Raw genomic sequence first — 23,758 nt, 5'->3', positions numbered from 1 at the left:
CCCCATTGGAGCCAGAAATTAGTTCATTTCTTTTTAAGTCAGTTCTGTGACCTGGATAGGATTTTTAAGATGACAGACCAAAGCTGTTCACATACAGTATTTATGATACTTGTAGAAGGACTGGTTGTAAAATTTAATTAAATATTAAGGCTATTTAAAAAACTCATATATCAAAAAATAACAAAAAATAATTCTTGCAACTGAGATTTTTTAGATTCATAAGGGGCAATTCCATTCAACAGTGTGTGTTTAATTCAGTGCACTGTCATTTTTTCTTCTGCAGCTACTACAGAGTACAGCTGGAGTATGTAAAAGGCAAATAGGGAGTCAAATATTTTGCATATTGCATATTAATTCCATGATACTTCATTATTATTAATTTTGTTATGAGTATAATAAAAATTGCAATACATTTAAAAAATGAGGTCTCTATAATCCTACATTAAGTTAGACTTCTTAGTGGTTTGTGACATGACGGATCAGTGTGTGCTGAGGTACCCCCTCAGAGCAGGAGCCATTCATTGCTGGCTGGATGTTGCAATGGCTGAAAAAAGAAAAATAAAGTACATTTTTGGTAGTGTATCAAATGCCTTTATTTGCTTGGCTGTTGGGTGTGTTCTGCACAAATTGGTAATGTTACTGGGATTTGATTCTTTACCTGTCTCTCTCGTTTCTTGCATTTACTCTTTAAAAAGCACAGCACTGGTATTCAGAGCAGCATTTATTTAGAAACTAAACATTCAGCTACCTGCTCTCCCACTGTTTGTGAGGCCATGGCTGGTTGCTGCTGTAACATCCAGAATTGCTTATATGTGCACCCTCTTCGTCCAAGTTTGTGCTTTTCATTACTTTGGGATAACTAAGTGTTGGCTAGTCAGTCCTTCTGAGCTAGTATTGTGCACATTATAATAAAGCAAAGTCAATATGGGTGAACCAGAGCCACTAAATGTTCACAGTTTCCATTCAGTTTGGATAAGGTTACAAAAGTACAGATGCTGCTTATCTGAATACCAGAGAATCGGGCCGGGGCGGGGGGGGGGGGGGGGGTTGTACTTTCTCACAAGGTTTCAAATGTTTTGTCATTTGGCTCATGTTGTAAATACCATGCAGATAAAGTATTTTGTTCATCTTTAAAGTATGTTGTTCATCAAAAACTGGGCTTTTCTTGTATCTTCAATAACAACAGTATTTGGAGACGACAGAGTTGAGTAGCCTCCATCTTTTTTAGTTACCTATATTGTGCTTTCTTTCTAGTATTTTAATAGATAGATAACTCTAACCAAATAAGAATAGCAAAGTCAAGAAATTTTTATTCTGTGTTTGTACAGCGCCTAGCACAATGAGGTCCTGGTCCATAGTTAGAACTTCTAGGCACTATGGTAATTAAAATAATAAATAATATACTTTTTATGTTTTTGACTGAAAACTTGTGGGTTTTAATGTAAGGATTCCACATCCATCTGGATTTAGCAGTGCTTTTTGAAAGGTGCAGGGTTTTTAACCATTATAGGCCTTATCCAAATCCCATTTTAATCAATGGAATTTTTTCATTTACTTCAGTGGGCTTTGGATCAGGCCCAGTAAGCATTTTTTACTAAACATTGTGCTTAGATCTGGATTAGATTAAAGCTAGGGCTCAGGGTTCAAGTTTAAGACCAAATCAGTCCTAGCGGTTGTAGCCAGTGGTGAAGAAAATACTATAATTAGTTCTTGTGGGATTTCAGATACATCCAAATCAGAACCAGAAAATAGTCCACATCCACCTTCAAATTAGATGTTAAACCAAAACTGTTGGGGAAATTCTGGAATCAGAGGGTTTAATCCACGTAGCCTGAAATGTAAATAGGTTTGGGTTCTGAGTTTGAGGTTCTGGTTTAGGCTTGGCTACACTGTTTACTAATTGAGCCATTGGAAAATGGATACATGCACTATCCTTGACTATAATGAAAAGAGACTTTTCACATCACCATCCATTATTCTAATAAACAGAGACATAGTGATTCCAAAATTAAATGCAAAGAGTGTATTTTTGGAAGGATCTTTTATTGGACAGCAATGCAGTTTTCCATTATAAGACTACAACGTGCAGAGAATGGTAATATCTAAGCCAAAACATCTAATGTGAAAAAAAAACATTAGAGAGAGACCAGATCAGCCATAAAAAGAATTGACCTAAATAGCCATGCAAGAAAAGTCTTGACCCTGCCCCACTCTGTAATCCCAAGCATGTGTTTATGAAATCTAGGTGGAGGAGTGGCTTATTTTATAGGCATGTGATGATAAAGAAAAATATAATTATCCATAACTATGAACAAAACCAATATGAAGCTAGTTTAGGATTTACCCCTGAAAGGCACTTTAAATTGTGGTAAACTACCTTTGATACCTGCCATTCAGGTATCTGGCAGCTCTGTCACCCATATGTTTTCCCTGTTTGAATATTTCACCATCACTCCAAATCTTCCATAACCACATCTCACCTCAGTTTCTGCTTCAGACAGCACCATTCCTAGTATGCTACTGCTCATTCTGCAGTGTCCCTTAGTTTCAAAGGAAGGTCTGTTGAGGTCAGTTTGGAAGCAAACCTCTGATTGTTGTGGGCTGTTGTAACTTCCTTCACTATTATGGTAAATAGCCAGTAAGATAGCATGCAACCCATGCGGTTCACAATCACATTCACTTCAAAGTAATGAAGAAAAGAGAGATAAAAGGGTTTGCACTTCAACTGCCTCTAAAAGGGAAGAAAAGGGCTTTTTTTTAAACAGTATAATAATTACTTTTCTGCAAAATCCTAAATGGAGAAAGTGTACCTATAGTTTTTACTGTGAGGTAGCTAGGTGAGGTTAGCAATACACCCCAGGCTCATGGTTGACCTAGCTTAGTTTACCTTATGGTAACACTACAGTCCCATGCTCATACTATGTTTTTACAACAGGATAGCTAGATAACTACTGCAGAGTAATTCTCTCTCTAAAAAATCCTAAATGGAGACAAGCTACCTATAGATTTTACTGTAAATTAGGTAGGCGAGGTCAGTTTATACCCCTTGCCCCTGGTTGACCTCACTCTAGTGCCTTGTCTCCACTAACATTATCCTATGGTAAAAACACACCTTTTTTGTCAGTAAAGTCATAGCCTCTGGCGCACATCTCCACATTCTTGGTGTCACAGGTAAATTAAGAACTACCAGCAAAATTTATGCCTGAGGATATTCCAAATCAAGCCACCAGAGTTAAACTAGTTTTCTGGGCCTCTAATCTCTTCGAGAAATGGAGCTTTCATTCATTCTCTTGTTAGAAGCTGTGCCTTTTTTACTAACCAAAATGAAGAGGTTTCTACAATATCCTGAAATTCTTTCTTTTAAGACTTAACACTCTCATTCTGGGGATGATCTTGCAACCTCTTCTGAAATCTGATCATCTCTATCTCACTCTTAGAGAAGAAACTACATTGTCTGTACCAAGACTCAGTTCCTTACAGACTGTAACCATTGGCCTAATTCTGCATTCCTTACACCTTGCTAGGGAGTCTATTTTATTCTGAGTGACTCAAAGAGAAGAGTGCCTCTTGTTGAATCAACATAACTACTTCATGCAACATTGAGATTTTTCCTTGACGTGCTCTTGTCCAAGCATAAATCTGACAGGTCTCAGTCTGTGTAACAGTGTGATTTGGCCCTTAAGAGCCAGGAATCCTGAGGCTAGCCAACCCTGTTCAATCAGCACTATCTGTGGCATAATTAATTAGCTCTTTCCCAGTTTGAGGGGACTAGACTAATTGGAGTCAGGTGACATCCTGAAATACCTAAGCCATATAAAAGGGCTGAGAAAGCTCAGTTTGGGAGTGGGGCCACAGAGAGCTGTTAGGCTTCTGTGGAAGACTGTGAGTAAGGGTCTGCAGGACCCTGGGAGAAGACTCCAGGGAAGGAGACTGGGAATCAGCACTCTATTTCAGAGCCAGAGAGAGACTGAAAGTTAGCCCAGAAAAGACTGGGAAATAAACCCAAAGGGTGGACTGATGAGGAACCCAAGTGGAGCAAAGGAACTTTTGGTTTTGTTTGGACTTTTGTTACCTCAAAAGGGGATGGAACCCATTGGAGGCCTCGGCCATGTGAATCTCCAGGAAAGACAGAAAACCCGTGTGAAGGAAATTGAGGCAGGGAGCACCTTCAGTGCCATGCTCAGCAGACACAACCCATGATAGTCTTATTACCCTTTTCCTTCTCAACATATTCAAAACCCAAAGTATCTTTCCAGCCACACTTCTAAAATCCTGTCTACCTCTGGATTATCTCCCATTTGGACTTCTGTAACTTCATTCTTCTTGGCATTTCTGACACTTTTATTCTCTTCCAGTTTATCTAAAATGACACTAACAGAGTCATTTTCATGTGTTACATTACCCCCTTTCATAAACCCCTTTTTCCTCACTTTAAAATTCCTTGTCCTTGCTTCCAAGGCTCTTTCCAGCTCTGCTTCTGCCTACATCACATCATTTGATATGCACCACTCTGCTTAAGACCCTGCACACTGACAATTCTGCTTCACTCCATGTCCCCTTGTGCAAGTGCCCCACTGCCTTCTTTTTGTCCTGAATTAACCTCCCCCAATCCTTTGCAGCTTTTCAACTCCCCCAGATCCCTCCTCAAAACCCACTACCCCCCACCCGGCCCCCAGGCCCTATGATGATCAGTTTAGATTGTAAAGTCATTCACTTGTTATATAAAGTGCCATGTACACCTATAATGCTATATACTGTACAAATGTTAATGGGTGGATTATTAAAATATAGCTCTGTGGTATTATCTACATATATCTTCCATTTGCATGAGATTTTACAATCTACTGTATATATGCTTTTTCATTAAGAGAATGTGAAGGAGTGTAATAATTGCTGTACAGGTTGGCTTTACATTTCTCCATAAATTGAGCTCTAGAATGTTTAGTCTCGTTTGAGACCATGGTGATGATCTATAAGAGAATGACTCGGAAGTCAGCAGTTTCTGGTTTATTTTGTGTTCTAATGTATTTTGCTGGTGGTTCTTAAAGGCTGGAAGTACTGCCAAGAAACCGTTTCCAACTACTTTTCTAGCTTTGATATAAATGAAATAAGAAACCTCTTTGGGTTCTTTCATTTTTTTCTAATTTATTTTGTATTTTTTTCAGTCTTCAGCAAATGGATTTTTTTTCCAGGTTTTTCTGTACTTCCTAGGAGTGTAACCAGACTGCGCTCCAAATAGCACATAACCATTCTTCCCAGTAAACATCAGAGCATATGTATAGTAATCATGTCTTTTATAGCAACACCTAGTGTAAAATGGACCCATGTCATTACTTTTCTAACTAGTAAAACTGTGCATATAAGGATACAAATACTTTTACAAAAAATGTGAATCAAAAATATGTTTCTTCTCAAGGTGACCCTCAAAGGAAAAAAACAACTTTTGCCCCCTTTTGCTTCTTTATGATGTATAATAGCTGGAAAGATTGCTTTTTGTTATTTTAAAAAGCCTTTTTCTGCTTGTAGTTTATGTTAGAAATTCAGGTCCCATCTTGGTTTTGAAGACTCTGGGATGACTAGAGAACTAGTTAAAAGGTGAAATCGTAAGAGCCAGGAGAATGAAAGTTGAGCAATTGAAAGGGGGAGGAATTTTTAGTCACAAATGCTTTGATTTTTAATTTGTTGTTAATGCCTATTTAGCTTGAGTCTTTTGGATAAAGGAAGCCTCTGTTAAAGACTCAGCACCTACACCTCTTCAAGTTAGAGTCAGAACTCACAATAGAAATTCCTAAGACCTCCCTGAGGTCATCTAACAAAGCCAGGGAAGACTGCAAAGAAGTCTTCAAACCATCTTAAATATCTAATAGAGGATTCTCCCTCTGTAAGACCTCTGGGGTAGTGGGCATGTCTGGGTGAAGGGCTTGGCCACAGCTGAGCATCAATTAAACCAGCAGAGCCTCCTTAGCCAGACCATAAAATCTGCCCCATCATGTTCTGTATTGAATTAGAAGAAAAGATATAAACTAGGCATCTAGTAATGTTTAATGAAATCCTGCTATCAATTGATGAAGAACTGAAGACTAAGTACTTAACAGCACTCATTAACTGATTGACTCTTTTTAAATGTATTCCTTACATTTCATAAATCTGTTAAGATGTTGCCAAGGCTTTGTAGGAGAATCCACTTTGTTTGTTAAATGAAAGTAAAAGTTGTACCATTAATGATTAGATAGAAATTGGGTCAATCCCAGAATACTGTTGCATTGACAGCCGGTGTGTTTTGAAGTGCAATTGTATCTCAAAGAAATTGAAGCATTAGTAGTTCAAAGAAGTCCTGAAAATAGTATTCTCAGTCATTAAAGGGATCGTTCACATTATTTTTCAAATATATAGATTTATAATTGTTACATCTAGACTTTGAATCATGATGGCAGTCCAGTGGTTTTCTTGAATATTTCATAAAAATATAACCTCCCCCCAAGTATGTTTTAACTAATAAACGAAAAGGTAAGGAACTCCATACACGTCTTGTTGTCTGTGAGCTTACCTGCCATGGTATTCACACTTTAAAGTAAAATATAGATTACATATAGAAAAAATAGAAAGTAAGCACTAAAATAAAGAAATTAGCATAAGAACAAAAAAACATAAGAATGGTCATACTGGGTCAGACCAAAGGTCCATCCAGCCCAGTATCCTGTCTGCCAACAGTGGCCAATGCCAGGTGCCCCAGAGGGAATGAACCTAACAAGTAATGATCAAGTGATCTCTCTCCTGCCATCCGTCTCTACCCTCTGACAAACTGAGGCTAGGGACACCATTCCCTACCCATCCTGACTAATAACCATTAATGGACTTAACCTCCATGAATTTATCCAGTTCTTTTTTAAACCCTGTTATAGTCCTAGCCTTCACAACCTCTTCAGGCAAGGAATGCCACAGGTTGACTGTGCGCTGTGTGAAGAACTTCCTTTTATTTGTTTTAAACCTGCAGCCCATTAATTTCATTTGGTGGCCCCTAGTTCTTATATTATGGGAACAAGTAAATAACTCTTCCTTATTCACTTTCTTCACACCACTCATGATTTTATATACCTCTATCATATCCCCCCTTAGTCTCCTCTTTTCCAAGCTGAAAAGTCCTAGCCTCTTTAATCTCTCCTCATATGGGACCCATGTCAACCCCCTAATCATTTTAGTTGTCCTTCTTTGAACCTTTTCTAATGCCAGTATATCTTTTTTGAGATGAGGAGACCACGTCTGTATGCAGTATTCAAGATGTGGGCGTACCATGGATTTATATAAGGGCAATAAGATATTCTCCTTCTTATTCTCTATCCCTTTTTTAATGATTCCTAACATCCCATTCACTTTTTTGATTGCCGCTGCACACTGCGTGACTGTCTTCAGAGAACTATCCACGATGACTCCAAGATCTCTTTCCTGATTAGTTGTAGCTAAATTAGCCCCCATCATATTGTATGTATAGTTGGGGTTATTTTTTCCAGTGTGCATGTGACATTTTAGGAAAATAAATCTAGATTAGACCATGCTTATAAGGTTTAAGAGCTGCCAAATTAAAACCTGAGTTGCACGGGAGGCTAAGAGAGTACAAACTCTGTTAGTGCTGGTCCTATCAGTGGGAAGGATTCAAGGCTCCATTGAATTTTGTGCTTTATTGGATGTGTGTGGGGTGAGTCACAGGTCTTACATAGTTGGTTTGAGATGTGTCTGAGTAAAACTGCAGTCTGAAAAAGGAAAATACCGCTGAAGGAAAGGCAGCAGCAAGTCCTTTCCTATCTATATTCCTGCACTATTTGCTGTGCAACTGCATCAGCAGGCTCCAGGTTTTAAATGGTCTTTAACTACTAAGGTCATGCATACTTTGCAACTTCTGTCAGCTGAGCTTATTGCACACATCAGGGCTCCTTGCACCTCTCCATTCCACCCCACAAACTTCCTGTGTGCCACTCTCCCATCCGCCTTTATTTCAGAAGCTCTCTGCATCTCTCCCCAATCTCCCCCCTCACAGAAGTGTTGTGTGGCTCCCTTCTGTCTCCCCCTTACCAAGGTCCTCACTCATTCTCCCCACCCTGGCAGGGGCTCTGTGTGTTCCCCCATTCTTCTCATGTCTGCATCTCCTATACCAGAAGCTCCCTCATACCTCTCTTTCTCCCAATGCCAAGGTCATCCACTCTCTTCCTCCTAGTATAGGGAGAGAGAATGGGGAGCAATGGGATGAGGGAAGAGACATGAGGGACACACAGAACCTCTGGCATAAAAGAGGGGATTTGCAGGCAGCCCCTGAAATGAGGGGTGGCATACAGGAAGGTTGTGGGGCAGAGGAGGAGGAAATGGAACTGTGCTACATGATGCCTGGTGCAATGCCATCACCCATGGTCACTCTGGCTGGTGCAAGAGTCCTTTGTAGGAGCAGGAGGGGAGGGAGGAATGCAAGGAGCCCAGAGTATGTGCAAGAAGCTCAGCCTAGTTATTATCGCTCAAGGATCTAGTGGCTTCATTTACTTATTGATTAAAAAACCTCCAAGGATAATCAAATAAATGATTGTTTAAAGTTATCAGAAGAAAAATCTTGAAGTATAGAATGTAATCAGCAGCCTATCTCAGTAAGAGACTCAAAGCTCCACCTCCCCCTCCCCAAAAACCACCTTCCATTAGAGCTGTTATCGGTGTGAGCCAAGGAGACAGATGTCACCAGAAGAAAAAATAGTTGCACAACTATTGTTAAAAAAATAGTTGTCCTGTAATTGACATCCATAAAGGAGAAGTTGTAAATAACACTTCAATATCCCATTGCAACCGTTTCACCTTAACTAGCACTTGAGCAGAAATATTGTTTTAAAAATATAATCTCAGTTTAAAACGATCAATTAATTTCAGGAAAAAAATTACAAAAATGTTCTTTATTGGAAAATATTTTATTATTTCCAAAGAATACAGCTAGCTTTGGTATATGAAGGTGTTTATTTTAATAGACAGAACCACTGCTTGACACTTAGACATAGTAAAGAATATGTGATCCAAAACATCTGACATGTAAAAAAGCCAAGGTATAACAGATCAGCCATATAAATATTTTGAGAAAAAAGAGTTAAGTGTTGCTCTGCTCTTGCAGATAGTAGACACACGAGTACAGGCACTTACTAGGTGGAGTTTTATTAAAGAATCTTCTGTATGGGTGTAAGGGTTACCACTTGTAGCATTGGTGTTTAAATGGTGACAATAATATAAATAAGACACAATTAGGAATAACTTGTTTCCCCCTCTATGTGTGGCTTTATGTAAGGAGTAAGTTAGGCCCAGCTGAGGTAGCATGACATAATAGTTAAAGAGAGGGGCTGGCAGCCATCCGTTCTATTTCTGGCTCTGCTAATTACTGGCTGTATCATCCTGGACACATAAGAACATAAACATAAGAACAGTCATACTGGATTAGACCAAAGGTCCATCTAGCCCAGTATCCTGTCTTCCAACAGTGGCTAATGCCAAGTTCCACTGAGGGAATGAACAGAACAAGTAATCATCAAGTGATCCATGCCCTGTCACCCATTCCCAGCTTCTGGCAATCATCGTCTACCTTCAGGTCACCAAGGGCCTATGCCCATTACTCTAATAGCATCTAGCATCCATGGTCCCACATTTGTTGTCTGAAGCCTGTAATACCCTGTATGATAGCTAGGGCTTTCATTCACAGTCAGTCTCAAACTTTAGCTTGTACAAATTCAGAAAAAAGCCTTTTAAATACATCATGTCTGTGCCCCTTTCCTTCCACTGTTAAGAGCATAAGAACAGCCATACTGGGTCTGACCAAAGATCCATCTAGCCCAGTATCCTGTCTTCCGACAGTGGCCAATGCCAAGTGCCCCAGAGGGAATGAACAGAACAGGTAATCATCAAGTTACCCAAACTCTGCTGCCCATTCTCAGCTTCTGGCAAACAGAGGCTATGGATACCATCCCTGCTCATCCTGGCTAATAGCCATTGATGGACCTATCCTGCATGAACTTATCTAGTTCTTTTTTGAACCCTGTTATAGTCTTGGCCTTCACAACATCCTCTGGCAAAGAATTGAACAGACTGAATATGTGTTGTGTGAAAAAAATACTTCCTTTTGTTTGTTTTAAACCTGCTGCCTATTAATTTCATTTGGTGACTCCTAGTTCTTGTGTTATAAGAAGGAGTATATAACACTTACTTATTTACTTTCTCCACACCAGATTTTATAAACCTCTATCATATCTCTTTTCCAAGCTGAAAAGTCCCAGTCTTATTAATATTTCCTCATATGGAAGCTGTTCCATATCCCCTAATCATTTTTGTTGCCTGTTTCTGAACCTTTTCTAAATCCAATATATCTTTTTTGAGATGGGGTGACCACATCTGCACACAGTATTGAAGATGTGGGTGTACCATGGATTTATATAGAGGCAATATGATACTTTCTGTCTTATCATCTATCCCTTTCTTAATGATTCCCAACATTCTGTTTGCTTTTTTGACTGCCACTGCACATTGAGTGGATGTTTTCAGAGAACTATCCACACTGACTCCAAGATCTCTTTCTTGAGTGGTAACAGCTAATTTAGACCCCATCATTTTATATGTATAGTTGGAATTATGTTTTCCAATGTGCATTACTATGCATTTATCAACATTGAATCTCATCTGCCATTTTGTTGCCCAGTCATCCAGTTTTGAAGGATCCTTTTGTAGCTCTTTGCAGTCTGCCTGGCACTTAGCTATGTTGAGTAGTTTTGTATCATCTGGAAATTTTGCCACCCCACTGTTTACCCCTTTTTCCAGATCATTTATGAATATGTTGAATAGGACTGGTCCCAGTACAGACCCCTATGGGACACCACTATTTACCTCTCTCCATTCTGAAAACTGACCATTTATTCCTACCCTATGTTTCCTATCTTTTAACCAGTTACCAAACCATGAGAGGACCTTCCCTCTTATCCACCGTTTCCCATTGGCTTCCAAGCCCAATCTTCAGGATCCTCAACAGTTTGGCACCAGGTTACATCTGCAACTGTTTTTTTTTTCATTTGTAACCTGCCAAGACAACTGTATCTATCAATGCCTGTGACGTTATTGACATGAACTGTGACCGTATAGATCATTGTTGCAACCAAGGTCCTATAATTGCACCAAATCTTGTAGAAAGGAGGTCAAGTAAGGTGTCTATGAAAATGTTGTAATTTGCTGGTTATAATTATGCTGCTGTATGTGTGTATCATTTTTGTATTTGAAGTTATGAATATTGGCTATGTATTTGTATCTCAATGTGTTTGATTCTAAGTAGCATTAGTGAAGCATTTGGTCAGCTTCTTGAGAAAGAGTTCTTCAGATTAAGTGCCCAATCAAGATACACTTAACTGACAATGGACCTTGGGAGACTCCAATCCACATATGAGGAGGTTTCCTGGGAATGTTCAAGATAGCATGGGAGCAATGGCTGCTCTACCTGTAAAGAACTGAGTTATGCATGGACATGTGACTTGCCCATGTGACTCCAAACTCCATCTTGCTGCTGTGATTTTCCACAGTAAGAACAAAAGGGTATCCTTCCACATGGCAGAGGATATAAAAGGCAGCTACATCTTCTCCATTTTGTCTTCAGTCCTGCTTCTTATCTCTGGAGGAACTTTGCTACAATGAAGCTCTGAACAAAGGACTGACTGACCCATCCAAGCTATGGATGTACTCCAGAGACTTGATTTGAGCCTTCAGTTTATTCCATCACTGCTACAAGCCAGAACCAAGAACTTTGCCATTGCTGTATGTAATTGATTACTTTGACCAATTTTAGCTCTCATCTATATTTCTTTCTTTTTATGAATAATCCTGTAGATTTTAGATTCTAAAGGATTGGCAACAGCGTGATTTGTGGGTAAGATCAGACTTGTATATTGACCTGGGTCTGGGGCTTGGTCCTCTGGGATTGGGAAAACCTTTTTTCTTTTATTGGGGTATTGGTTTTCATAACCATTTATCCCCATAAGGAGTGGTGCTGGAACTGGAGTATCTGAGGGAATTGCTTATATGACTTCTGGTTAGCCATTGTGGTAAAACCGAAGTCCTCTCTGTTTGGTTGGTTTGGTGTGCCTTAATAATAAAGGACACCGAGCCTTGAGCTGTGAATGCCCTGCTCGAAGCAATTTGTCCTGAATTGATACTCTCAGTTGTGTCCCACCAGAGGCCGCATCGTTACAGCCTAGGAAGAAAATCTTCTGGACTTGGAGGCAAGATATTCTTGGTGGCTGACCTTAAACTGTGGAATACATTTCTGGAATAGATTAGAAAAAAGCCCGTGTCTAAGAATCTTCAGTGTGAACCCCACCTACCTGTCATAAAAAATGAAGATGTGGGGAGAGAGAAGATACAAAATTAGGAGGCTGGACAAGCTTATTGACTCCAGATCTTACAATGATTAGCATGAGGCTCAGGTCATGATTGTCTCAGGCCCATAGGGCTGTGATGATTACTGATTGAACTGAGTTTGGATATAGCTTTTACTGATAATCTTTTCAGGCTTTTGCTGGCATTTCCTCTGTTTATTTCTTCCTATTGCAAATTATGTTGGGGAAGGATGCAAGATTGATGTTGGCTCAATTGGGAGTGGTGCGATAGGTATGTACATAGAGGCAAGAGTGCTCAAGTTCCAAGGGGACTGAGTTAAGATGAGCTGTTGGTGAAGGTCTGGAATTGTGCAAAGTTCCCACAGTACACCAAGTGGTGTTGACACATCTGGGCACTGTGCTGTTGGTGTGCTGTGGGAAGGAGGAGAGGTAGTGAAGCTTCACTCCAGAGAAGTGGAAAGTAGCATTGCAAATGAGAAGCATTTTTATTTTTAATTCACAGATGTTATTTGGGTGTAGGCTGCATTTACATTACCTTTGTTCAGAGATATTAGTGATAATTGTGATGCCTTCTGGAGCAGACCCATGAATTACAGCTGCTGAGCTAGTTCTTAGGCTTTGTCTTCAGTTGGAAACCTGGATTTGTGCTGGAAATGACCTTCCTTGATGATCACTTTAGATAAGCTGTTAGCAGCAGGACAGTGGGGTGGGAGGAAGTTTTGTTTCATGGTCTCTGTGTGTATATAATGTCTTCTGCAGTTTCCACGATTTGCTATGCATCCGATGAAGTGAGCTGTAGCTCACGAAAGCTCATGCTCAAATAAACTGGTTAGTCTCTAAGGTGCCACAAGTACTCCTTTTCTTTTTTCTTTTTACAACTTGAGTTAACTAACACAAAGTAAAATCCTAGTGAAAACCAGGCAGTTTTTTGTTTTCATCCATATTAGCAGCTTAAGTTGAAAACTGTGGGGGAGCCCAGGGTTTATTTGACCTGATAAGTCATGTGAAAACTACAAACTGCTTCGTCTTCACTAGAATTTTTCCCTGTGTTTAGTTAACTTATGTTAAGAATACACCTTTTCTCCTAGTAAGGATGAGGTCTTGGTGACAGGGAAGCTTTCTATGTTCCTGCCTGCTGGGTGTTTCTAATACATAGCATCTAAGTTCTGAGTCAGTGCATAGCACTCTGCATTAGCACTTGGCCTACAACTAGATACAAATTAAGCTGTTGGTTATCATCTGTAAAGTCTTGAATAGCCTGAATCCTAGGCATTTGAAAGACTGCCTTTTCCACTCTCCCCTGCTATGGCTGTTACATTATGTTGTACAAGTCTTGCTGTCTGTCCCCCATGGCTGAACTCCTGGGGCATGGCTTCAGGCCATTTTTAGTGGAAAAATCTTGGCACTGAAACTTGCTCCCTCTTACTCTTTACCGCAGCCCAATATTAACAGTTTTAGGGAATCAGTGCAACACATATTGTTCATGTTGACTTTTTTTTTTTTTAAATTTAAGCCTGAGTTTTGGAAGAGTATACATCCCATTACTGAGTCTAGGTAGTAGAAGTTAGGGTCAGTTTAATTTGTACCAATTACTGCCACCGCTTGTTTGTATTAATTCCCTTTATATGTAATGATGGGGACAATAAGAATAAATGAAACCCCTCTATTTCAAAAAATATCATTGCTTTGGTTACATAATTCAGTCCTCTATAATTTCAGATCTACTGTTGGATAATAACAATACCTAGCTCTTCTATAAGGCTTTTCATCCATAGATGTCAAGTGGCTTTCCCAAGGAGGTAAGTAACATTATCCCTGTTATATAGACAGGGAAATGGAGGCAAAATCAGTGAAGTGACTTGCCCAAGGTCACTCATCACGCCAGTGGCAGTGCTGGGAATAGACCCAGGCCTCCTGCGTCCCAATCCAGGGCTCTGTCAAGAAGGCCACCCTGCCTGCCAAATAAATATGAATACTTAAAAATAAATACAATCATTACAAAGTCATAATATTTTTCTTTTAGAGCTTTTGGATAAAATATTTAAAATAAGACATTTCTAATAGACTGGAATTAATTTGCATCATTCACCAAACAAAAAAGAATCAAAAGCACCCTAGCATTTTCCTATGATCCATTCTTTATAAAATAATATCCATAATTGTCATGAAACAAAAGGTAATTCACAGGTCTTACACACAATCTTGGCAGGATTTCAGAGCATCCTTTGTAGTAGGATTTTTGAATTAAAATTTACTGTGATATTAGCAGTAAGTGTCTGGAGTCTCAGCATGATTTTAGAAGCTTCCAGCAGAGTAAGGGAAAGAGCAGAATTTTTGGATAGAAATACCTGTTATCTTGCTGGGTTCCTGGAAAAACTGTTTCAATATGACCCCCAAATCTTTAACTTTAAAAGCGTTAAAATAACAACAGTCAGAAGGAGCACACACAGCTATCTCTCTTTCCTATAAAATCCTCCCTGAGGCTAAATCTTTTCAGTTGGAATCCACTGTGAATGCAGCTAAATATTTGATACAGGAGTCCAGAGTAAGTACTATTTATATTCTACCAGATGGAATAGAGCTATGAATTACTGTAAGCGGTTGGTACATTTTTTCCAGCCTATACAGTGAATCATAAAACTTAATTTTAATGAGTAGAGGAAAGGAAGCTATAAATAATGCCTGTAAAACTTTGTTGTTGGACTGAAGTGAAATGGTGGGCTGAAGGAAATGTTTTTCTTTTCCAAAGCAGGTGTGAATTGTTGTATGAGCTAATTATATAGCAATGTACATAGTGTTGCCTCTAATGTTATTTCAGTCTGGCGGTGTTTCATAACCAAGTTTCTCTGGGATTGCATTTATTCCAAAAAGTTGTAATTTCATTGAATGCATTTCTTCTGCAGCAATTTTATTAATTCTGTATCTTAGATAAAAAAAATCATACTTCATTACAGCAGAAGCTTTTTCAGGTTGCACATTTCACAGGTTTTCGATGAACGTTTATTTCCATATTTGATTACACACTGATTTAGGTGTATAACTATTATTTAGGCTAACAGAGTTATGCTCAGACATTGCCATCAAGGTGAGAATGTATCCCCAAGGTTTTCTTACCAGCATCTGCACTGCTATATACTTCATGAGGATACATGACAGGTGATATAACTTTACAGCAGACATTGTTACATTGTTTTTTCTTTTCAACATTGTGAAAGAACATGATCTTCCATGGTTTAATGTTATAAATTCAGGCAAGAATAAAAGAACATTTTATGTCTATAGGAAACTATAATATTTAGAAACATTATCCCCAGTTTATAGGGGGAAATCTTTTTAAAAGTGTAAACAATCACAAAAAGCATAGTTCTTGCAACACATAAAACAAGGGAAGAATTTGACTTGGAGCTACTGAAGTACTCCTGATTTGCAGGATAATATGGGAAGTGGTCTTGCAGCGGGCCGCAGCTTAAAAGACCTCTTTGGCATTAGAAGAGATGATATCTCTAAATAGTAGTAGAGGCATTTCAGAAGCACCTAAACTACAGGTCCCTTGGGGACTATGAATTACACACTAGTGACCAGTAATTGCCTGCTGTACGAAATTTAATGTGGCTCTGCTTTGTTGGATACAAATTGAATTTTGCTAATATTGCATGGTAGCTTGTTATGCACAGATGGTTTCCAAAAGAATAGTTACATTCCCTTCATTACAGTTCAGTTGGAGATCTATGCTTAACCATATTTCAGTAACAAATAATAAAAAAGTTTTTAGGAAATGTGGCATAAATTATATTCACGGTTTTATATAAATTAGATCTATTTCCTCTCTTTCTTCCCCCTACTTCCCAAATGTGGCATGGTGGATGGGCCTTGGAGCAAAGGCCCACTTTTTAGGATCTTCAACAACCTTCAGGCAGCAATGCCTTCAGGAGATATCGTTCGTAATTCAACTTCATTTCCCCAAAGAGATGTGGTGGCAACCTACATTGGTTTTTGTACTGGGGAAGGGCCAATGACCTGGGGAAGGGCCAAGGGCCTTTCTTCTGATGGCACTGCTAGCACAGACACTGAAGCTAAGAGCAAAAACCGAAGGAAACTGGAGCGCATATGAAGAATGAAAATTCCACTGATCCATGCGTCCTTTGTTTGGGATGGCAAAAAGAGAAGATGCCAGGAGCAGTAAATTGATTTCTGGTACTAATGGCAGGTGCCCAGCTTGTGAGCTGTGATTTTTCCACTTTTATTTTCAGAAAAATTACAATGACAGCCCATTTTAGGGTCCGAATCTGATACCCTTTCCATAGCAGGACTGTTCCTGGAGGAAGGTACTACTTCACATGACTGGTTTGCATTTTGAAAGCTCTTGCTACATAGAAAAGGGCCAGGTCAAAATTTTCAAGCACCTACGTTACTTTTGAAAATGGATCTTAGGCTCCAAGTCATTCAGATGATTTTGAAAATTTTACCCTTAGTTTTTAAATAAAAAAAGAAGGAAATAAAGCTTCAGTATTCACCAGTCATAGGGAAACTTCTTAGTCTTTTTCAGGAAGAACAATATTCTGATGTAGCTAAGATGCTAATGTATAACTTCCCAAAGATACCTTTCTTTATTTCATCACTGATCCTGTGCACTAGTTCTTGTCAAGATTTTCTTAATATACCTGATTTGAAGTTTGTAGAATGAGTCATTTGAGATAAGTCAAAGCAAGTAGAAATTAGAAAAAAAATATTGATGCACAAAAATGTTCAATATTTCTACTGTGTCCCAATTTAGGACAAGAAAAAAAATCTCAAGCTCTTGCAGGATGGGGGAAAAAACATTTCCTGCCCAGCTCTAATTAGTAGGTAACTTTTTACAGGACTTGTCTTCACTGCAGTATTATCTGGCAGTATAACTCAGGTGTTGCCCTTAACCCACTTCTCATCCACATACCAAAATCTCTATCTCCAGTTAAGCAGTGCTTTAAACTCAAGATAGTTGGCCTGTTAAGGAGCATGGGTTGCAGCCTGAGTGTTTCTGACATTTGAGATAGTAATGCAGTGAGGATAGAGCTGCGGGCTACACCTCGAGTTAGCTCAATTCATCAGCTGCTAATCCAGTCACTTTGTGCTGCTAATCACTTTGCTTTAATCACTTTGCCTAGCTGTAGTGTTGTTCCACTCAAGCTAGGCTAACTCAAGAGGAGCATGGATAACACAAGTTAACTCTGCAGTGAAGACATACCCTTAGTGTGACAATCTATTGAAGACTCAGTCTTTTTATGGTCCATGTACCACTTTTCACTTTCTATGAAAGGAGAGAGAATTTTGAATCCTCTGATCATTATTAGTGCTGGTGAATACTGTAAAACATTTTAAGAGTTATTCACATTTTTAAATGAATTGCTTAATTGTGTTTGCACCATTTTTTTGTGTTCACTTTCCACAAATATTCTAGAACTGAGTTTACTGGTAACACAACAGCAAATTTTAAGCAAACTATTCATTGAATAAATAGTCTATTTCAGTACAATTTGTTTTTAGGATTACATTAATTTGATTATTTTGTATTATGGTAACACCTAAGAGCCAAGTCATGGACCAAGACCCCTTTGTGCTAGGTGCTATACAAACACAGAACAAAAAGACAGTTTCTGCCCCCCAAAATTTACAAATTAAGGCTTTGTCTACACTAGCACTTTTGTCAGTCGGGGTATGAAAAAACACACCCCTCACCGACGTAAGTTTCACAGTGCTGGTGTGGACGGCCCTATGTCAGCAGGAGAGGCTCTCCTGCCAACATAGCAAACACCACTCATTGTGGGTGTTTTAATTATGCCAACAGGAGAGCTCTCTCCCGCCAGCAAAGAGCGGTACAGTGGCACGGCTGTAAGCCTGTGTCTACACTGTCCTGCAGTTCAGCGTACAGGGGTGGGAATAACAGTGTGCACCAAAGTACTGCACTGTAACTCACCGGTGTGGATACTGCTGGCAAAAGGTAAAATGTTCCTAATTCACACGAATGTAATCTTATTCAAACCGGATTACATTAATGAGGACTAAGAACCTTTTCATTCATACCTTCAACATCTACACTGGGGAGTTACACACCACAGTTTGGTGCATCCTCCTATTCACACCCCTATAGTCCAAGCTGCAGGGCAGTGTAGAGAAGCCCTAAGTAAATATAATCAGAGAACAGAAATGTACCATGTAATCTATGTCTCCAATCAAAACTGCAAATTTCACATATGAAATATTTCACTATATTCATGAGCCATTCATTGGAAGACCAAGAATTAGTCACAGAAACTATTCAAACTATGTTTAAAAATGGTTGTTTGTAGGCAATTTGTCAGCAGAAAAATGATTAAATTCACTGAAGTATACATAACGAATTAATCACCCAGCTCTAAAAGGTGAAATCTACCTGTATGCACACGTATTCTCCTCTAAAATGATCCTTAACATGAATTTCAGTAGTAGTACCCTGATTTAAAGTGATATAATACACTTTTAAAAGTTCTAGTAAACTTGGATCATATTTTTCCTTTTAGAATTTTCTGTTCATTTTATCAAGTATCTTAATTTGGAGAAGAATCCTGCTGACCCTGTAACTTGAGACATAACGTTTGTCGCATTGTATGAAACTGCTGAGCTTGATTCAAACAAATAATAAAAGGTTTTGGCATTCAGATTAGTTTGTCCCTATGTGCAGGTTAACAGGTGTCCGCTTAAGTATGTCCTGGCAGAAAGGATTTGCTACTACATCTGTTGACAGCAGGCACATTGCACCAGAGCTGTAAGAGAGAGTACCAGTGATGAGAATACTGCCTTCTTGCATTAACTATATGCTTCTTTGAGGCTGAGCAATATACTCTGCTTACAGTTCCCAGTGATACACAGTAGATATCCCCATAGCAGCTGTGACCTTTTCCAAGCCTAGAAGTTTTAAGTTCCAGAGCTAGTCCAGAGGACAAGATGCAGGAGCTGGGCAGAAAGAAACAGCAGTTTTCATAAAGGCAAATGGTGGATGCGAACATCGCCTATGGATTATTCAGCCAGTAAAAGTGACTCTTCCGATGAAGACTGCTGTTTCTCGGGAAGTAGTGAGGAAGAGTCCAGTGATGAAGTTGAGAAAATATCAGAGTCAGTGTTCACAAAACAATACTTAAAAAATATTTCATGTTGGATTGTTTGCTTGTTCTGCATTGTAGCTAATGGCTACCTTTAAGTGGCACACTTTTAAAAACTTTTGACTGAAAACTTATTTTAGCATAAGTCTAAAGTTTTATTAATCAGTTGCATGTTTGTAGCTGTGAATGCAATTTTTATAACCTTAACATTAACTAGTATAATAGTAAGAGAATGGGTATTAATGTGTACATATGTTGTGGAACAATATGTGTACTGTATTTTAAAGTTGATATGCATATTATACTGTACTTATACTAATGTTTCTGTACTGCTAAGAATACAAATAGTCTTTTTCTTCTGCTTTTGAAAGTTTGAATAGGCATTTAATCTTAACTAGAACAGGATTGCCGAACACCAGTTAAATAAACTCCATAAAGTGGCAGTTGGCCAAGTGTATGATATCCTTTTAAAAATGATTAAGCACAAAACTTACAGTATAGTAATGCAAAGGTTCTTACAAAATGCTGAAAAAAAGCAAGGAAATTCTGAGCTTTCCTGTCTCTGTTCAGTTCCAATAAATCTGTTCGCTCCAGGCATACAAGCTAACAGAATCCGCGATAAAGGGGCGTATGTGCTACAGTAAGGAAACATAACATTATGCAGGTAGAGGTGCTACAGCAACAATAATTTCCTTCCTCTTGTGGGGTGGTCAGAACCTTAAGATTTTTAACATAAGAGTAATGGCATGATTTCCTTTTTTAAAAATAGTCGTGCCACAGTAGCATATAGACAACTGAATGGATATTGTTTCATTTTTACCTAATAATGGCTCTTCTTCAGCAGAAGCTCAGTGTTGTGGAGGCAGTTTTCTCAGTTTCTGCAAGAAGGGAGTACCTGCTTTTCTTCTGCAGCATCCCCTTTGGCTGAACAGTGTCTCCATAGATTCAGAATAATAGTTATTCCATCATGAAGTCCCATATAATGAAAATGTTATGGCATCGTTCAATGGCCTGGAGACTTGCACCAAAGTAATTTCCCCAGTGTTATTTAATGTTGTAGCTTCATAGTATGGCAATGACACAAGAGTCTCCAATTACATGAATTTTAATTGTTTGGCTTTTAAATTTAACATAAAATCAGCTTCATGATTAGGTCCTCATAAACTAATGTTAATATTGTTTTGCTTTACTAATTGTATATCAAAACAGTATTACAAAGAGACCAGCATAAATTTCACTGCTCCTGCAACAATATGAACGCACCATGTAAATGCATTTCATGTGTGGTTTTTTGTTTTTTTTTTAATTGACAAGAAATGAATCTCCTTGCTCAATACAAGGAGTTTTTCCAAACTTATGAATATCATGTTCTGGCCTGATTCACCACTATTTTGTCATCATTTATGCATATGTGAAGAGTGTGCTTAAAAAAGAAGACTCTGATGAGTACCAGTTGTACTTTTACACCCACTTTGCACAGGTTAGAAAGATTAACCAGGGTGCACAGCTATGAGGAGCATCCAGCTCAATTGCCAATGAATTTTCATCTGTAAAAATAATGACTTAGTTAATCAATGTAAACTGAAACCATAACCATCTCTATTTTTACCACTTTATAATTTGTAAATTTCAATACAGTTAAAGTCTCTTTTTATGAAGAAAAAAATGGCATCTAGGGTGACATTTATTCTAAGCTTCAGTTAGGACTAATGAACAGCTAAGGACTTAACTCAAGTCATGGACCTGTTTGACTGAAATCAAATGTTATGATCTGTAGCCATGTATTGCAGTATGATATAGAACAGGAGATACAAAGGATTCATTAATGAAGATTCAGAAAGTAAACTAAATGTATTTCTAGGTGAATGTATGGTTTGAAATGACACATTTTAGTTCCTGAAGAAGGATTTAAAAATGAGAGTTTCAGAATAACAGCCGTGTTAGTCTGTATTCGCAAAAAGAAAAGGAGTACTTGTGGCACCTTAGAGACTAACCAATTTATTTGAGCATAAGCTTTCGTGGGCTACAGCTCACTTCATCGGATGCATTCAGTGGAAAATACAGAAGATGTTCTTATACAAACAAACCATGAAAAAATGGGTGTTTACCACTACAAAAGGTTTTCTCTCCCCCCACCCCACTCTCCTGCTGGTCATAGCTTATCTAAAGTGATCACTCTCCTTACAATGTGTATGATAATCAAGTTGGGCCATTTCCAGCACAAATCCAGGTCCCCCCCCCCCCCAAACCCACTCTCCTGTTGGTAATAGCTTATCTAAAGTGATCACTCTCCTTACAATGTGTATGATAATCAAGGTGGGCCATTTCCAGCACAAATCCAGGGTTTAACAAGAACGTCTGAGGAAGGGGGGGGGTTGGAAAAAACAAGGGGAAATAGGTTACCTTGCATAATGACTTAGCCACTCCCAGTCTCTATTCAAGCCTAAGTTAATTGTATCCAATTTGCAAATGAATTCCAATTCAACAGTCTCTCGCTGGAGTCTGGTTTTGAAGTTTTTCTGATGTAATATCGCAACTTTCATGTCTGTAATCACGTGACCAGAGAGATTGAAGTGTTCTCCGACTGGTTTATGAATGTTATAATTCTTGACATCTGATTTGTGTCCATTTATTCTTTTACGTAGAGACTGTCCAGTTTGACCAATGTACATGGCAGAGGGGCATTGCTGGCACATGATGGCATATATCACATTAGTAGATGTGCAGGTGAACGAGCCTCTGATAGTGTGGCTGATGTTATTAGGCCCTGTGATGGTGTCCCCTGAATAGATATGTGGGCACAGTTGGCAACGGGCTTTGTTGCAAGGATAGGTTCCTGGGTTAGTGGTTCTGTTGTGTGGTATGTGGTTGCTGGTGATTATTCGCTTCAGGTTGGGGGGCTGTCCGTAGGCAAGGACTGGCCTGTCTCCCAAGATTTGTGAGAGTGTTGGGTCATCCTTCAGGATAGGTTGTAGATCCTTAATAATGCGTTGGAGGGGTTTTAGTTGGGGGCTGAAGGTGATGGCTAGTGGCGTTCTGTTATTTTCTTTGTTAGGCCTGTCCTGTAGTAGGTGACTTCTGGGAACTCTTCTGGCTCTATCAATCTGTTTCTTCACTTCCGCAGGTGGGTATTGTAGTTGTAAGACTGCTTGGTAGAGATCTTGTAGGTGTTTCTCTCTGTCTGAGGGGTTGGAGCAAATGCGGTTGTATGGTAGAGCTTGGCTGTAGACAATGGATCATGTGGTGTGGTCAGGGTGAAAGCTGGAAGCATGTAGGTAGGAATAGCGGTCAGTAGGTTTCCGGTATAGAGTGGTGTTTATGTGACCATCGTTTATTAGCACTGTAGTGTCCAGGAAGTGGATCTCTTGTGTGGACTGGACCAGGCTGAGGTTGATGGTGGGATGGAAATTGTTGAAATCATGGTGGAATTCCTCAAGGGCTTCTTTTCCATGGGTCCAGATGATGAAGATGTGATCAATATAGCGTAAGTAGAGTAGGGGCGTTAGGGGACGAGAGCTGAGGAAGCATTGTTCTAAATCAGCCATAAAAATGTTGGCATACTGTGGGGTCATGCGGGTACCCATAGCAGTGCCGCTGATTTGAAGGTTGAATTTGGAGGTTGGATTGGAATTCATTTGCAAATTGGATACAATTAACTTAGGCTTGAATAGAGACTGGGAGTGGCTAAGTCATTAAGCAAGGTAACCTATTTCCCCTTGTTTTTTCCTACCCCGCCCCCCCCTTCCTCAGACGTTCTTGTTAAACCCTGGATTTGTGCTGGAAATGGCCCACCTTGATTATCATACACATTGTAGGGAGAGTGATCCCTTTAGATAAGCTATTACCAACAGGAGAGTGGGTTTGTGGGGGGCGGGAGGGGGGGGAGAAAACCTGGATTTGTGCTGGAAATGGCCCACCTTGATTATTATAAACATTGTAAGGAGAGTGATCACTTTAGATAAGCTATTACCAGCAGGAGAGTGGGGTGGGGGGAGAGAAAACCTTTTGTAGTGGTAAACACCCATTTTTTCATGGTTTGTATGTATAAGAACATCTTCTGTATTTTCCACAGTATGCATCCGATGAAGTGAGCTGTAGCTCACGAAAGCTTATGCTCAAATAAATTGGTTAGTCTCTAAGGTGCCACAAGTACTCCTTAAAAATGAGAGTGGGATTTTCAAAAATGCTCAGAAATGGCCTAACTGCTTCCACTAACATCTATAGTAAAACTCCCATTAATACCAATGGGACCAGAGT

At 39.2% G+C, this 23,758-nt stretch overlaps 1 protein-coding gene across 4 annotated transcripts in view; it reads left to right on the top strand.

The window, feature by feature from the left end:
* Positions 1-23,758, top strand: part of PRKG1 (protein kinase cGMP-dependent 1) — an 860,241-nt gene that overhangs the window by 720,485 nt on the left and 115,998 nt on the right. The window lies entirely within an intron of this gene.

The sequence above is a fragment of the Natator depressus genome, chromosome 7, assembly GCF_965152275.1.
Source record: "Natator depressus isolate rNatDep1 chromosome 7, rNatDep2.hap1, whole genome shotgun sequence".
Classification (NCBI taxonomy): domain Eukaryota; kingdom Metazoa; phylum Chordata; order Testudines; family Cheloniidae; genus Natator; species Natator depressus.
The sequence above is the reverse complement of the archived record's forward strand: the minus strand, read 5'-3'. Positions and strand labels throughout refer to the sequence as shown.